Consider the following 16649-nt stretch of genomic DNA (forward strand, 5'->3'; position numbering starts at 1 on the left):
TTGTTGACATTGCCTTAGGATGTTGGTGTATACTGAGCGAAATAGTTAAGCTGCAGAGCTGGGCTAAGAGGTGGCAAATGGCGTTTAAGCAGAAAAGTGTAATGTGGTTCACCATCTAAATAGATTCTTAGCAGTGTCGATGTCCATGTATATAGATCCTTGAAAGTTGCCACCCGGTTGAAGTGTTCTGAAGCACGCATGTGGTGTGTTAGCTTTTATTGTTTGAGGGATTCAGTGTGAGAGTCATGAGGTCATGTTGCAACTGTACAAAACTCTGGTGTTGCCGTACTTGGAGTATAGTGTACAGTTCTGGTCACGGCGTTGTAGGAACTAAGTGGAAGCATTGGAAAGTGTGCAGAGGAGTTTGAAAAGGTGTTGTCTGGTATGGACGGAAAGCTTATGAGGAAAGGACTCGAGGCTGTTTGAGTTAGAGAGAAGAAGGTTAAGAGGTTAAGTAATAGAGACATAAAAGATTATCAGAGGATTTGATCGCATGGCCAGCAGGTGGGGACACAGCTTTAAATTGAGGGGTGTTTTTTTATATATGAAAGATGTCAGATTTGCTTTCTTTACTCAGAGTGTCTTAAGGGCGTGGTATACTCTGCCTGCAGCAGTCGTAGACCTGCCAAAATTAAAGGAATTTAAATGTCATTGTTTACACATATGGAAGAATATGGGATATTGTAGGTTAGATGGGTTTCATCACTGGTTTCATAGCTCAGCGCAACATCGGGGTCGAAGGTCCTGTACTACGCTATAATGTTCTACGTGCTATTTTCCATAGTCTACGTGGTTGTTCGTCTTCTGTTTTGAAGAGCTCTGGTGTGTTGCAGTGTCTTATTGCTCGTTTACATATTGCATTATCACAGTTTTGTTTGTGGTCTTTGGGGTGGTTACTGTTGTAATTGAGGGTCCTGTCTGTATGTGTGCCCTTTCTCAATACGCTAGTTATGAATTAATTAGTGTACTTGGCCTGCAAAGCCCTCTGCTTCAATGAGTTCCATAGGTTTTCCACCCTCTGGCTGAAGAAAATCACTCACATTTCATTTCTAATAGATTGTCCGTTCCCTCTGAGTCGTTGCTTGCATCAAGTTTCTCCTAATAGTGAAAGCATCTTACCTAATAGTGAAAGGCCTCTCAGTATTACGTATATTTCAAAGAGACCTTCCCCATATCCTTCCAAAATCCATAAAGTACAAGCGGTTTTTCAATTGTTCCTCAATTCCAAGGCATTTACTATTCTTATAAATCCCCTCTGGCGATTATTCAAGACCAGTACATCTTTTCTCAGGCAAGGGGACCAAATTGTTTCACGATATTCCATCTGCAGTCTCACTATGGACTTTATGCAGCCTCAGCAGTACATCGCTGCTCTTGTATTTTCGCCCTCTTGGTGCGAAATTGGGATTTATCTTCCTAACTTCCAGTTGATAACGATAAGAGAATCTCAATTAGAATTCCCAAGTCTACTCGCACTTCACACTACCAAAGCCTTTCCCATTTTGAAAATCATCTGCATCTCCATCCTTCTCATCAAAGTTGCTATCTCACTCTTTCTTACAATTTGCATCTTCTGTGAGTAACATGTTCTCAAATTTCAAGACTTTCTGCAGCCTCCCTGCTTCCTCATCACGAACTGTCTGTCCACCTATCTTTCTGTCAATTGCCAACTCAGAAAAAATGTCATCAGTTCATTTATCCATATTGTTAATATTTTACGTGAATAGTTGTGGTCCCAACATTGAATCTGCCTTCCTTGAAAAAGTCTTCTTTGTCCCTTCTCTCTGCCTTCTGCCGGTAAGCCAATGCTCTTTCCATGCTGGTTCCTAGCCCCAGATTCTGAAAGCTCTTATCTTATTTCACAGCCTCCTGTGTGGTAGCTTGTCAAATGATACAGTTAGTATTGGTCACGAGATCATTTTGAAAAATAACTGAATGTTCGAAAATCTGGCAGACATACCGCAAAATCATACAGGGTGGAAGCTGATACACGGGACTACAATTAGGTTGATAACATCATGATGATGATCGAAAAATACACCGATTCAGTAAGGGAGCAAAAATTATAAAATAATGAGAGTGCATTCATACCAAAACCCAAAAGACTGGCGACAATTTAAAATTAGATTCACGAAACAAAGGACAGGTCTCTCTCTTTGTGTTTTTTCAAAAGCAAAACAGATAGGCATGTGTGAACAGCATGTGACTAAGTTGATTTACGGGACTGTCTCTACATATAAAGGGGTTGGCTTGTCAGAAACTTGTAAACGTATTAGGCCTACACGCCTGATAGTTCAGGTGAATGGATACCTGGAAATACATGGTAAATTGTTGCCTTCATTGAACATTCCATCTGTAGAGCAGTTCTTGCAGATTCGTAAATGTCATTTCACAATTTGGCATGAAAGGGAGAGGAAAATAAAAGCTGAAGGACATACCAATTAACACAAACGCAGAGAAAACTGTGAGGGTCGACAATCGGAGATGTGCTTGCAGAACAGTTGGAAAAGTCTGTGGAAAATGGATAACATTTTACAGAATTGGCGAGACTACATGGAAAGGGAATGCTTTCTGTTTATGGGGTCCAGAAACAAGTTTTTAATATTGTGGAAGATGGGAAAGGATTTTTATCATTGAGAAGAAAGAAAAGCCGAAACATTAACTGTATTAAATAACGAAATAGCTTTTTGGAGGTACTTGCATTGAACAAAAGGAATCGAAATAAAGCAAGACACGATGTTGCCATAAAGCATCACCAATGACCATATTGAATAGTGGAGCTAGCTCAAAATCATTATGGGCTGGATTTTTCCACCTCGTCTCGATGACTCTGTATTCAGTTCGAAGGGGGTCACTGATTCATTTCTTGTGCCACGACTCCATCAGTCACTCCAATTTTAAACATACCCAGGTTGGTGACATTGGAAAAATTACAGGTCTCAAACAAATCTGGTTAAGCGCTAACAAATATGTCATGCTGTCTTATTTATTCATAACTAACTGCAAGACTATTACCTAGCCAAGACTTCATAACCAAAGATACAGGAACTGCTCTCCAGAAGGAATGTTGAATGAAGGCGACAATTCACCAATTTAAATGATAGTCCAGGTATCCATTCACCTGAACTATCAAGAATGTAGGCCAAATGCGTTTCGCAGTTTATGTTAAGCCAACCTCTTAATATTAGTAGACAGTACCACAATTCAACTTAGTCACATGATGTTCCCATATGCCTATGTTTTTGTTTTTGAACAGCAAAAGCTCTTTATTGTTAATTTGGAAACAGATCGACAAGTGAGAGTGACAGTCATGTCAAAGAGAAGGTAACAGATTGCACCAGGTGGTGTTACGATGGAGGTCTGCTCACACAAGATGCAGGCGCTGCATGGTCATCAATGAGCAGTTGTATTTGGCTGAAATACTTGTGCTCCAGCTGATGGGCTTGATCTTAAAGCGTACTCCACAGAAATGCGTCAAGAGTGTTAAAGATTACTTTGGGATTGTCTGATTATCCATGTTGCTGGAAAGAAAGAGAGGGCTATGAACTGTTGCTTCTCAGGCAGGAAAATAATTCTCCCTGTCTGATTTCCAACATCTAAGAATTATCCCACAACGCCATACTAAATCATATGAACTGCCTCGGAAATTTCCCAGAACAATATATACTCCCTTCATGGAAGTGCTACTTAATCTTACGTGGGTCAAGAAGTTTTGATGTGATTCATGTTTTCATGTTTTCTAGTATTTGTATGAAAATGATATTTTCTCTGGGTTTGGGCCCCTGAATAAGAACAACTGACCATTCTGACTATCCAATCTCCTCAAGGCCAGTATGGTTCAATCAGATCACTTCTCACTTTCAGGCCAAACGAACTAAACTGCGATAATATAAGCGCTTCATTACAGGAATGAGTGCAGATAAAGTACACTGTGCAGCTTCTAAAGCCGTTGTGTCTTTATGTTTCACTTAAGGAGATGAAATTGCACACAGTCCCACAAGTGCCCTCCACAATGCAGTAGAACATGGCTGTGTTTATAGAACTTCGAAAACTACGACACAGTACAGTACCTTCGGCTTCGATGTTTTGCAGATAATTTATCCTATCTAAGATCAAGCTAACTTACACACCTTTCATTGTAGGAATGTCTATGTGCCTAGCCAAAATTCGCTTATGTGTCCCAAAATATCTGATTCCAGTACCACAACTGACAGTGCATTCCACACAATCACCATTCTCTGTGTAAATAACCCACCTCTGACACCTCCCGTAAACTTTCCGCCAAACAACTTAAAATGAGATCCCCTCATGATATGCATTTCCACCAAGGGAAAAAGTCTCCGTCTATCCACTCTATCTATGCTGCTCATCATCTTTTCCACCTCTAGCAAGTCACCACTCACCTTTCTCCACTCCAATAAGAAAACATCCTCACTCCCTCAACGTTTCTTCATAAGACATGCCCTCCAGTCCAGGCAGCTTCCTCGTAAATCTACTCTTCACCTTCTCTAAAGCTTCCACATCCTTCTGAGAATGAGGCAAACAGAACTCAACACAATATTCCAAACTTGATGTAACCAGGACTCGGTACACCTGCAGCATCAAAGCACAGCTCTAAAACTCAATTCCTCTGTTAATTAAAGCCAATACATCATTTACCGTCTTACAAACTCAGGTGGTAACTTAGAGGGAATTACGGACGTGCATTCCAAGATCTCTGTTTTCCTCCACACTGCCAAGAATCGTGCCTTTAACTCTGTAATAATAAATCAAATTCGCACTTGCAAAATGAAGTTCTTCACAATTTTCCACATTACAATCCATCTGCCGCTTTTCAGCCCAGTTCTACATCCGTTCACTGTACAGATTGGAAAATGTTATAAGAACAGCCATGTTCTCTTATTACACTCTTTTCTGTTTTTTTTTTCCTAATCAATATCCTGTTCAGATTCCCACTCACATTTAATCAATGATAATCTGTTTCCTAAACAAGTACAATTAAATGGCAATCGATCACATTTAGTTCTGATTCACCGATAATCATTAAGTTATCCAACTCAAAAACCGGCCCTTCAGCGACCTACGTCAAAGGACTGACTGGAATTCAAAAGATACACTCTTCTGTTTCCGGTCCAGTTTGCTTTACTTTCCTTAAAAATACCTATGTTTTCTGACTAAGAACATATTTTTCCAGAAGGTGTACTCCGAAAATTCCCAAAATAATTTGATGATGATCCATAATTATCAAGGTTAGCAAGATTATGGACGTTCGCTCTGCTACGTCCCCCAATGCTTCCTTCAGTGACCGCAGTGCATTCCATTCAAACTGCGTGAATATCATGTTTTACTGTAATAAAACAGGTGTTAGTTTGAGAGGGGTTAACTGGAGCTGCTGACTCAATTACTTTAATTAATCTCAATTTCTAACAGTGTCACTGGAGAGTTTCTCTCTTGTATTAATAAGCGACTCATTTTAATGTGTTATTTCATAATGATAGGAGACCATCACCTTCGATATTCACCGGGATCAACAACTCCAGAGAGCGGGGGAAGAGAGATTGGAATCAGAGAACAATAGACTTGAACGAAATAACAATGGGCCGGAGTTTATCCTTGGGTCTTTACTGGCTTTCACAAGAGTGGGCCTGGTTAGATTTGCGGATTCGAGCTGTACTTTGGGTGATTCAAGCTGGTTACTATCCCACCCTCGCTATCGTTGGTGTTCCTGGTAAGATTATCTGAGCATTAATCCCCTGAACTATGTTGCATAGGAATAGCATTCTAATTAGTTAAATTATGAAAGGATTAAAGCAACTGCTGGAGTTTCCATCAATACACTCTATGTTTTTGTCTGGTAGGTAAAAACAATGACTGCAGATGATGGAAACCAGGTTCTGGATTCGTGGTGCTGGAAGACGACAGCAGTACAGGCTCCTTATGAAGGGCTTTTGCCCGAAACTTCGATTTTACTGCTTCTCGGATGCTGCCTGATCTGCTGTACTCTTCCAGCACCATTAATCCAGAATCTATGTTTTTGTCAACCAACTTTAAAACCTAGATCTAAGAACGAAACAAACTGATATACAATCGCCAGGCATGAACTTGCCTTGAGTCTATTTTTATCTCCACACTACGAGCACTGCACTCTATCAACTGTACAATACCCCTCGTCTTCACCTCAGTCTGGCTGTCGATACTGAATCTGTGCGCTTCTTAAATTCAGATTTTGGTATTCCAATTTTCTTCCACCTACAATTCTTAATTGCAAATAATTCAATCAGAACTATTTCTTGCTCTACGGTCGACACATGTTGATATCCTGGGGAGACATGAGACTTCCACAGTGTTGATGCAGTTGAAACCCACACCTCCAGGCTCATACCGTGGGGACATGAGTGGAATTCCATCCTATCCCCTTGCAGCTGCTGTAATTTACAACAAATACCTGCTCATTAATACCAATATTTTAGTGATTTTACTTTCCTCATCCTGCTACGTTTATGTTCGTTTGGTGCAGGATATTTCTTTCCTTGCTGAGTCTGTTCTATACCCGACTTCACATCAATACAAATGTCAGTGGCTCTGAACTATCCTCGAGAATGGCCGAGTAAACCACGCAATTCAGGGAAAATCAGGATAAATCACAAAATCTGTTTTTACCTGTATTACATATGTCACAAAAGATTTCTTCAAAAAAGATAAATCCCTTTTCTCTGTAATCACAATTTTTTCCTGAAAATCCTTTTTCATTTACATCTGTACCTAATTCGCTACTTAAAGTGTATTCCATTCTCTATGTTTCTCCAACTGACTGTGGCGTTTACCTGCACAATTCCATTTGTAGTGATTGTGACCGTCAGAAAATGGTATGAATTCTACTATCAACTATTTTATTGGAGGGATGAAGTGTCCAGTCTTGCAGGTTGCTGAGATTAATTGGACATCTGAAAAAGCTATGATAGAATGGTGAAGAATCAGAATGCACCAAAGACAGGAAAGGGGAGTGTTCTGATCAACACCGAGTAGGAAATCTGTGTATTTGTGGAACGTGACGTGGTGACTTGTTGGAAGGTTGGTACAGGGATTGTTAAATTTTCCTCTCAGTTGGGCTGGAGATTCAGTGAGGATCTGCAAAGTCACTGACGAAGTGAGGGAAAACCGCTGAGACGGAGAGGCTCTGTGAGGAGGAAGGAAGATGAGGTTGGGGTAGGTCAGGGAGCTGAGGCAGTTTGTACTTGTCTGACAAATCTTGAATTTTCGAGGAAGACTTTCCCAACAAATTCGTAACCAAGAACACAGAGTGAGGCAAGCCTGGTTCAATGATGAGGCAGTGTCAACATTTTGTGCCTCACGTTTAACAAACATTGCGTGTCACATCAGGATGAGAACTATGCTCACAATGGCCATGTAGGTCATAGTTCTGTTCAATTTCTACGACCAAGAACCTTCCAGGCCGGTTTGGGTGACATTTCCGTTAAATGTCATGATGCTGTCAATCGCTATGCTCATTAGATAGTAGAGGTCACCACTTCTGGGCGGGGGACGCAAATTGTTTCTGTCTTCATGGGCGGGTGACAGGAAGTCTTGCAGACATGCCATTGAACTGAATAAATTACATCGAGTTGCAGATATCCATGGGATTTTGGTGTCTTTGTCTTGGCCAGATTTTGTTGTGCATTCCAAGTAGACTGGAGGAGATGTTAGTCGGTTGCTTTGTTGATCTACTACAGTCTGGTTGGTGTAGGTGGAACCTGAATACCGTTCAGCTGGAGATTATGAATTTTGATTCTGCAAACCTGAAGGACGGCGATATCTATTTCAAATCAGGTTGACAAGTGGTTTGGAGGGGAACTTGTATGTGACTATGTTCCCAAGTATCTACTGCCATTGGACTTATTTGTAGATTGAGCAGGTGCTATCGAAAGGACTTCAGTGTCGTTCTGCAGTGAACATTACAAATTCTATAACAAATAATTATGGGCAATTGCATGAAGGTAATATTGATGAAAAGGTGGTCGTCCAGACAGCAGTTGTACAGGAAAATGCATAGAGACTGGGAACTGAAGTGGTCCATTCGGCCTTTCCAGTTCTGACATTCGACAAATTCATGTCTAATCCAATTCTGATTTGTGATCAGCTTCTCCTTCACCCTCAAATATGATTTACAGCCTTTTTAACAGGAATATATACACATTCCCCTGAATTGTTTATGAATACTTCACCTCAATCATCTTTCGTGTTTATAACATGGTACCGATGGGTCAGGTGAGTGAATCACAAATCCGGCAAATGGATAAATGTGGGTTAATGCGAAATTGCCCAATAGCCGAAATAATTATTAAAAAGTTTCATTTATCAAAATTACGAGAGATGACTGAGTATAGATTACAGATGGATCAGAGCGTCCTCATGTATGGAATGCAGAATAATTGAGACAAGAGTAATGGGGAAAGTTCACAGGACTGAATGGTAGCGCCTGCAACACAGTATGTTCTAACTATTATCTAGCTAATAAACTGTGAGTTGACTCGTAATAGTAATCACTGGAAATGCTCATTTATTTAACACAACTAATATTATTATAATAAAATATACTCCAAACCAACAGATTACACTATAAACCGGATCAACTATCTTGTGCTTTGTCTTAACTCTGGATGCTCCAATACCACCACATGAGATCTTGGCCTTGATCCATGTGTTTATGATCGTCTGGTCTTCGTCCCCTGCTCCTAGGCATGCCTTGCCTTCTCGGTGGTTGACCGAGAGTTGCCGCTCCTGAAGGTGGGGTTACAGTGATTCTTGTCTGTAAACTTTTTTGCGCCCATTTGGGAGGTTTGTCACTATCCTCCAATCCATAGATCAGAGCTCTGTTACCTTGATTAAATGGACCCGAACAGGAGTTGACATGTCGATGGCAGGGTGGTCCTTGACCACCCATTCCTGCAAGTTTTAGTTGCACACAGGTCAGGGAGCCCTCTGCAAATAAGCGTGTGATGTGCAGCTGTGTCTGGTAAGCAACTCCATATTGTGATTGATCAGGGCATGGCATTCAGGTCAATTACATTAATTGGAATTCAAGTGAATATTGTGTGACCTGCAGCGGTTTCGTCAGTTACATGCTGTCAGTCTGTTGCTGCAAGTTGTGTGGGTTCCACAGCTTGTTTATTAAAACGATCAATTTGGGCAACGCTCGGCTCAGTTTCCCAGCGTGCCTCACCTTTTGCCGATTTTTCGTAAATCCACCAGTTTGAGTGCCAGCTGCCCACAGAATTTAGAAGTTCGGGGTAATTTTTCAGTGATGCCAAGCACTTGGTGTCGGTTACTTCAGTTGGTTAGATGCATTTTTAAAAGCAGAATAATGGCAATAGCATGGGTAATCCTCGCCGTGGGTGTGTGAGTTTACAGCTTAATTGATGGAAGTATCTCCGCAAGGAAGATTTGATCATGGGAAGAGAAGCTTTGAGAAACTTTTTTTTTTCCGATGCCGACCTGAAACTAGTGAGGTGTCGCAGGGATCAGTTCTGGCGACACAATTAATTCCAGCACAATGACTTGAGTAATAAAAGTGAATGCACGAACTCCATATTTGTAAGTGACACAGACCGAAGGGGAAGGTAAATGGTGAAGATGATGCAAGCAGTTTATCATGGGATGAAATAGCTGAAGTGACTATGCAAAAAATTGGCATCAGTCATATAAAAATTTAATGTTTGTGATGACGCACTGTTTTCAATAAAAACGGAGCAGCTGATTACGATTTATTTGAGAATGATTCGAGAAAGCCATAGCACAGAAGAACTTCAGTTTCTGTATTGACCAACAGAAAACTTCTCGCAGGTTACAGGGAATACAAATTTACCAATAGCAACTATTTCAAACACGGTGATGTCTAAACACCCACAACTTTCCTTGCAGAACGCGCCTGCAATAATATGAACGGTTTTGCAACCTTTTTCTTCGGATATGGCAGATGCAATGGAACCGGGTGAGAGAAGGTTCACAAAACAAATCCCGACAATTGAAGTGTTTTCTTATGACGAAAGGTTGAGTTGTTTACTTATGCGTTCACTGCAGTTTGGAAAAATGAGAAGAAATAGTTATGAAAAAAGTGTGCTTGACCGGTTAATTGCGGAAAAGAAAACGTTGTTTCTGTTTGCAGGAGAACCGAGGACCAGAGGGCACAGCTCACCTAAAGGGATCACTTTTTTTTGAGAGACATGAGGAGGAATTCTTCGCTCAAAGGGTAATGTGTTACTGGGCTATCAGTTAGTATATTGAAGGCCATTGTAGTGCTGATTTTTCATCAGTATGGATTAGAGGGCTGTTGGGATAAGGCAAGATTCTGGATTTGAAGATTACCAAATGAGCCATTATGGTACTGAATGGCACAACAGACATGATGGGCTAAATATCATGAGTTAAAATCGGGCGTCCCCTCAGCAGCGATTTGCTTCCCTTTCTGTGGTTGGTGAGACTTTGCAATTCTCTGACTGAAAATGTGGTGGAGGCAAAGTCCTACAATTTTTTTTCAACTCAAAGGCAGATTAGCTCCAGGCCAGCAAGAGGGGAAAGATTTTCGAGACTAGACAGGAACTCAATGTAACAATCATATCAACTATGATCCTATTAAATCAGGGTACTGTTGGGCAGGACTTTTATGTTTTATATGATAAAGTGTTAATAAAATATGTAAAATACATCTCTGGTCTTAAAATACCAGTGATAGTTTAAAAAATGTGAGTGGACCTTACAATAAGCTTCATCATAATTTTCACGCATGCATTGCGAGCGGGAAGTCATCAATTCATCCCTCAATCCTCAGCAGACCGCTGGAAACAAGGCCAGCTTGCCAATTTTCCTTATGAGACTATCTGTTCATACAAGGCATCAACTGGGTAAACTTCCTCTGGACTGCCCGAGAGTTATTTAAGTATTTACAAAAAAATACATGCCTAATCTGCATAGAGTATTCACGATGTAACCTCATGGATGTCTTGTAAAACTGTAGTGTAGCATCTTTTCTGTAATGTTCAATTCCCCACACATAGATAGAGACAATGAGGTTTTCGCTGTGATCTGTAAATTGCTCATAATGAGCTAGATTTGGTGATCAATCTGATGAAATTTATAATATTGCCCAAATGGTGAATTATATAATAAATGGCATGTCCTAGTGATATAAATTCATTTCTATTTCTCCCTCATGTTCCACAGAAGTTTTCTGCACTAATCAGTACAGAGTGTGCTATTAAATCAAGGCAGCAAGCGAGGAGCAGGAGAATCAATGTGTCAGCAGAAGTTATTTGCCACTGAATCGCACAAGCCTTCATCATCATTACCCACCATAATCTCCTCTCATAGCCGATGTCTGAGCGGGTTTTTGTAAAACCGCAGGAACATATCTTACACTGATGTGCGTTTCCTATCACTTTTCAATTCCATCATCAAGACTTTCATCTATTTATACATCCATTAAATCCTCCACCTTTGCCTATGCCTCAGCTCCTCTCTTGCTAAACCTTCATCCATGTCTCTGATAGCTCCAGAGTCAAGTATTCTCATGTCTCATTGCTTCCATAAACTTAAACTCATCGACACTGCTGCTATCTATCCATCAACGCAGTCAGTGTTCCATTCACCCGTCATTGCGGTACTCACTGGCCTGCAAAGTTCCATTCACACATCACCTGTTTACTCACTAACCGACACTGTCCCGTTCAAAGATCAACCCTAAAATAACTGACCTACCCCTTTCCATTCACCCTTACTTCTGTACTCACTGACGACACTGACTGGTTCACCCATCAACCTGTAACCATGACCTATACAGGCTTCTGGTGTGCGCAAATCCCATTTTATTGACTACAATCATATGAGGGTTCCTCTATGGCATTACTTCTCCAATGGTCTGCCTCCTAAATCATTTTTAGTATGTTGCTCAGACCTTCCCCCTTCCCGCCCTGTCCAAATGTCTATTTAAAGCAAATGTCTTTGCCTCTGATTCTCACCCTGACCATGATTTTAACTGACTCTAGAGTTGGTGGTGCCATCATGTGTCTTCTTCGTGTTGTCTTTCACTTCCGAGTGTCTCGTAGTTGGTGCTCAATGTTGGACAGGGCATATTAGCAATTTTGACCGGCGTGTATAAAAGTTGTTTTGTGCCTATCCATTGAAAGACTGTGTTCAGCACTGTCAGCTGATGATTTTTTTTTACCTACATGAGGAAGCCCGACCTCCACCACCACACCATGCGAGGGTTGAAAAACACCAGGAGTCGAATTAGCCCTTTTGAATTAATTGTTGAATAAAGTGATTTGGCAAGGTGAACGAAGGGATGTTCAGTTGACGAACGGCGGCAAATGTTAGTCACATCCTTCATAACAATCAAAAAAGCAAAACGCAATTCATGAAACGATGAAACTTTCATAATCAACAAATGTCATCAACGTGAGTACCCAATGCAAAAAGAAAAGACACACTTCATCATGAAAACTGCTGGTCGGTGAGAAGTTTTTTTCTTTTTACGATCAAATACTTGACTGAAGTAAAGCGAATAAAGTGGGAGAAAATTGATAGGAAAGTACATTGAAAAAAGATATCAGGAGAAATAGCATGTGATTGTACGTGTGCGTGTAAAAATGCAAAAGTGTAGCTCAAATCTATTTGGGAAACTAGGAAAATGACACTGGGGACTTTTACACACGACAAAAGGGGATAGCAGATAATTCAAATCATTATTTTGAATTGATGGTCTTAATGGTGAGATACAGAAACACCCCACTGTATTTACAGCTCTTAACAACAGGAACAAACTTGAAAAAGGGCATATTTTCGTGGCAAAAGCAATGAGAAGAGAGAGAGAAATTATCCACCAGCTACTGATGGTCTGTTTCCACTTTTTTGAAATATTTTACCACAGAGATATTCCTGGTATTCTTTTAGATGTCATTGAAATCACAAGATGTCAGGGCGTTTCCAGTAGATTCAAAAAAATTGCTCACGGGATTGCCATCTTCAAGGAGGCAGGGAAGACAGAAAGGTAAAAGCTATAGACCTGATAGCCTTATATCTCGGATGAGGAAACTGAGTCTGTTAGAAGAGAAAATGTTCAGCAGGATACTTAAACAAAGGAATGAATTCAAAAGTCAACCTCGTATTCTGAAAATTAAGTTGTGACTAGAAAACATGTTGAGTTGTTTCAGGATATGTCAAGTGGTGACAAAAAGTAAACTATTAGACTGCATATTTAGTTTTGTTAAGCGATTTGCAATGTACAACATAAAATGTGTATTGTAGAAGCTACACTCCTGTGTGTTTTTGTCAGAGATTGAACAACTGTTAAGACACAGAAGAGTGAGTCAAACTGTTTCTATTTGTTTGTAAAGATGCAATTAGTGCATTACCACAGCCATCTGCCCTTGGACGCTCATTACTTACTCTCTACAATAATTAATTGGAGGAGGTGGTAAAACACAATCTATCGACAGTTGATGATGACATAAAATAGTTTAGCGTGCATGGAATGATAATTATAACAAACACTTTCAAAAAGCGAATTAGGTAGATGGTGTTCATTATAGAAAAATAATGAGTTCGGGATAAAAACAGCAAAAAGCCCCTTATATTTTTCACATGCAGAGAGATTCTCAATAAAAGTGCAAAACAGAAAATCTGGGTTTTGCTGTGCATGGAATTTAAAATGTTAACATACAGGTGCATCAAGAATCTAGGTCAATTTACTCGGCTGATCATTGCGTTTAAGAAGTTGACTGACAGTTGGAGTCACCATGTTCCCTGTGACCACAATCGATACTCCCGAAGATCGTGTTCGGGATATCTTATCTAATTTCGAGAGGGAATTTGTTTGGGAGCGAAAAGATCCAGTGGTCGTGGCGCACAACGATACAAATGACACAGATAAAATGAGGGCAGAGGCCTTGATAAGGTGGGGGGGAGGAGGCGAATAGCTCGAAGATAAACTAAGAAATACAAAACCAAGAAGGTATTGCTCTCTGGATTACTACGTAAGCCACGCGCTAATTGCCACAGGCTCACGAAAATTAAGTAAATAAATGCTTGAATCAAAGATTGGTGAGGGCTAAATGGATATGAATTCTTGGGACATTGTCACCAGTACTGGGGAAGAAGGGAATGTTGCGATGGGATGATCTCCACTTGAACCATTCTGTGACCAGTGTTCTGGCAAATCACATAACTCGGGCTTTGGACAGGGTTTCAAAATAAAAAGTGATGGTATGGTTCATTTCTGGGGGAAATTTGAAATCCCGAATTAAAGGCGGACGTAAGCGTGCCGGACTCCGAAGAGGTTATTTAAATCTCCAGCACAGACAGAGATTGCATGGAAATGGTGAGCAAACAAACTTCGAGAACAGTGAATAAACAAAAGACAATGAAAAGTGAAGTCCAGTTCATGCAGGACTGAAGTTGTCGTATCTGAATGCACGCAGTTTTAGGAGTATGATAAATGAGCTTGTGGCGCAGATCGAAATTGGCAGGTAAGACGTAGTCGGTATCGGAAAGACGTGGCAGCAAGGGGATTACAAATGGAAGCTGAAAATTCAAGGATAAACGTATTTTCGAAAAAAATAGGCAAGTGGACAGTGGGGTGGGGTTGCCTAATGAGTGAGAAATTAAATTAAATTAATGTTCAGAAACGAAATCGTGTCAGATATTGTCGAATCTATGTGTGTAGAATTGAGGGACCACAAAGCTCAAAAAGAACACAGTTGGAATCATGTACATTCCGTGTTCCACCGTCAGGGGGTGGGGTGCACGGCAAATCTGTATACAGAAATCATATGCGGGAAAGGCAAACATGCAGTGATAATGAGGTATTTCAATTTGCATGTGGATTTGAAAAATCAGCTTGGTATTCAATTGAAAAAGAAGTAATTTGTAAAATGCCTATGAGACAGATATTCGAGCAGCTTGTCGTGCAATTTTAATCTGCAACTTGAGATGGAGACGATAGAATCAGAGGTAACGGTATGACAGCTGAATAAAGGCGACAACAGATGCATGAGGAACGAGCTGTTTAGAATTAACGGGGAGAAGAGCCCAGCAGAAAAGACAGTGGGCAAGCAATGGCAGGTTCGATCGCATGGGATGCAAGGGAAGCCAGCAATTGGGTTCACAATTGGCTTGATGGGAGGAAATAGAGGGTAATAGCGGAAGGATGCACTCAGATCGGAGACTTGTGACCAGTGGAGTGCATCAAGGGTCAATGCTATGCCCATTGTTGTTTTTATTTATCAATGCCAATGACTTGGATGTGAATGTGCAAGCATGACCAGTAAGATCGCAGATGAGGAAGCTTGTCATAAATTTCCACAGGAGCTTGATGAGCCAGGAAAGTAGACCGAGAAAGAGCAAATCAAGTTTAATATAATGTGACATCTTTCATTTAGGAAAGACAGAGCAGAGTAAGGGTTTTATGGTTGATGGTCAGGCATAAAGTGGTGTCGTGTAACTGAGGGATCTTGGAATTCAGGTTCAAAGTTCTCCCAAAGTGGAGTCACAGGAAGACAGGTCAGTGAGGAACTTAGTTGGCACACTGGCTTTCATTAGTCAGGGCATTGAGTGTCGAAGATGGGACGTTATCAGACACTTATACACGTGATAATGCCACACGTAGAATATTGTGTTCGGTTTTAGTTACCTTGTGATAGTAAAGACGTTAGTAACGTTAAAGAGTGCAGAATAGGTTACCAAGAATTTTGCGAGGATTCAACGGTCTGAGTTACAGGGAGAGATTGGATAAGCTGTGACTTTTTTTTTCTTAAAGTATAGGAGACTGAGGGGGCATCATATGGAGTGCATAAAATCATGAGAGATATGGATGGGGTCATTGTATTCAGTCGTTTTCTGAGGGCCATGGAAACGAGAATTAGAGGGCATCAGTTTAAGATTAGAAGGGAAACAATGAAAAGGGAACATTAGGAGTAAAGTCTTTTTGACAAGTGAGTTTACCCATATGAATAACCTTTCAGCAGAAGTGATTAAGGAGTTCATTAACAACTTTAAAAATGCATTTGGACAAATATATGTCGAAGAAAGCATGAGAAGGCTACGGGCCAAGTGCTGAGAAATGCAAAACAATCGTGGAGGTTAACTTTGGTCGCTATGGGCGGGTTTGGCCTAAAGGGGTCCATGTTGGTGGATTGTACATATCTATGGCAGGGGTTTCTGAAAGGAATTCAGGAGACACAGCAGACATTTTTTCCAAGGAAAATGAAACTTGGAAAAGAAAGATGAGAAAACCATGGCCGACGAGGGAAGTCAGGGATAGCAGAAAAGCAAAGGAGAAAGCAGATCATGCGATGACGGGCAGTGGTAAATAGGAGGTTTGGGAAGTTTGCAAAGAACAACAAAGGGCAACAAAAGAGGAAATAAGAAGGGAGAAGATTAAATAGGAGGGTAAGCTAACCAGTCGACTAGGGGCAACACGGTGGCTCATTGGAGTGCACGGTTGCCTCAGTGTCAGGGACCCAGGTTCAATTTCCACGTTGGGAAACTGAATATGTAGAGTTTGCACATCCCCCCCCCCCCCCCCCCCCCCCCCCACCACCCCGTGTCTTTGTTAGTTTCATCCGGGTACTCTGGTTTCCTCCCACGTTCCAAAGATG

Source organism: Chiloscyllium plagiosum, unplaced genomic scaffold (assembly GCF_037043375.1).
Source record: "Chiloscyllium plagiosum isolate Xiang-an unplaced genomic scaffold, Cpla_swu_hap1 HiC_scaffold_45, whole genome shotgun sequence".
Lineage (NCBI taxonomy): Eukaryota > Metazoa > Chordata > Chondrichthyes > Orectolobiformes > Hemiscylliidae > Chiloscyllium > Chiloscyllium plagiosum.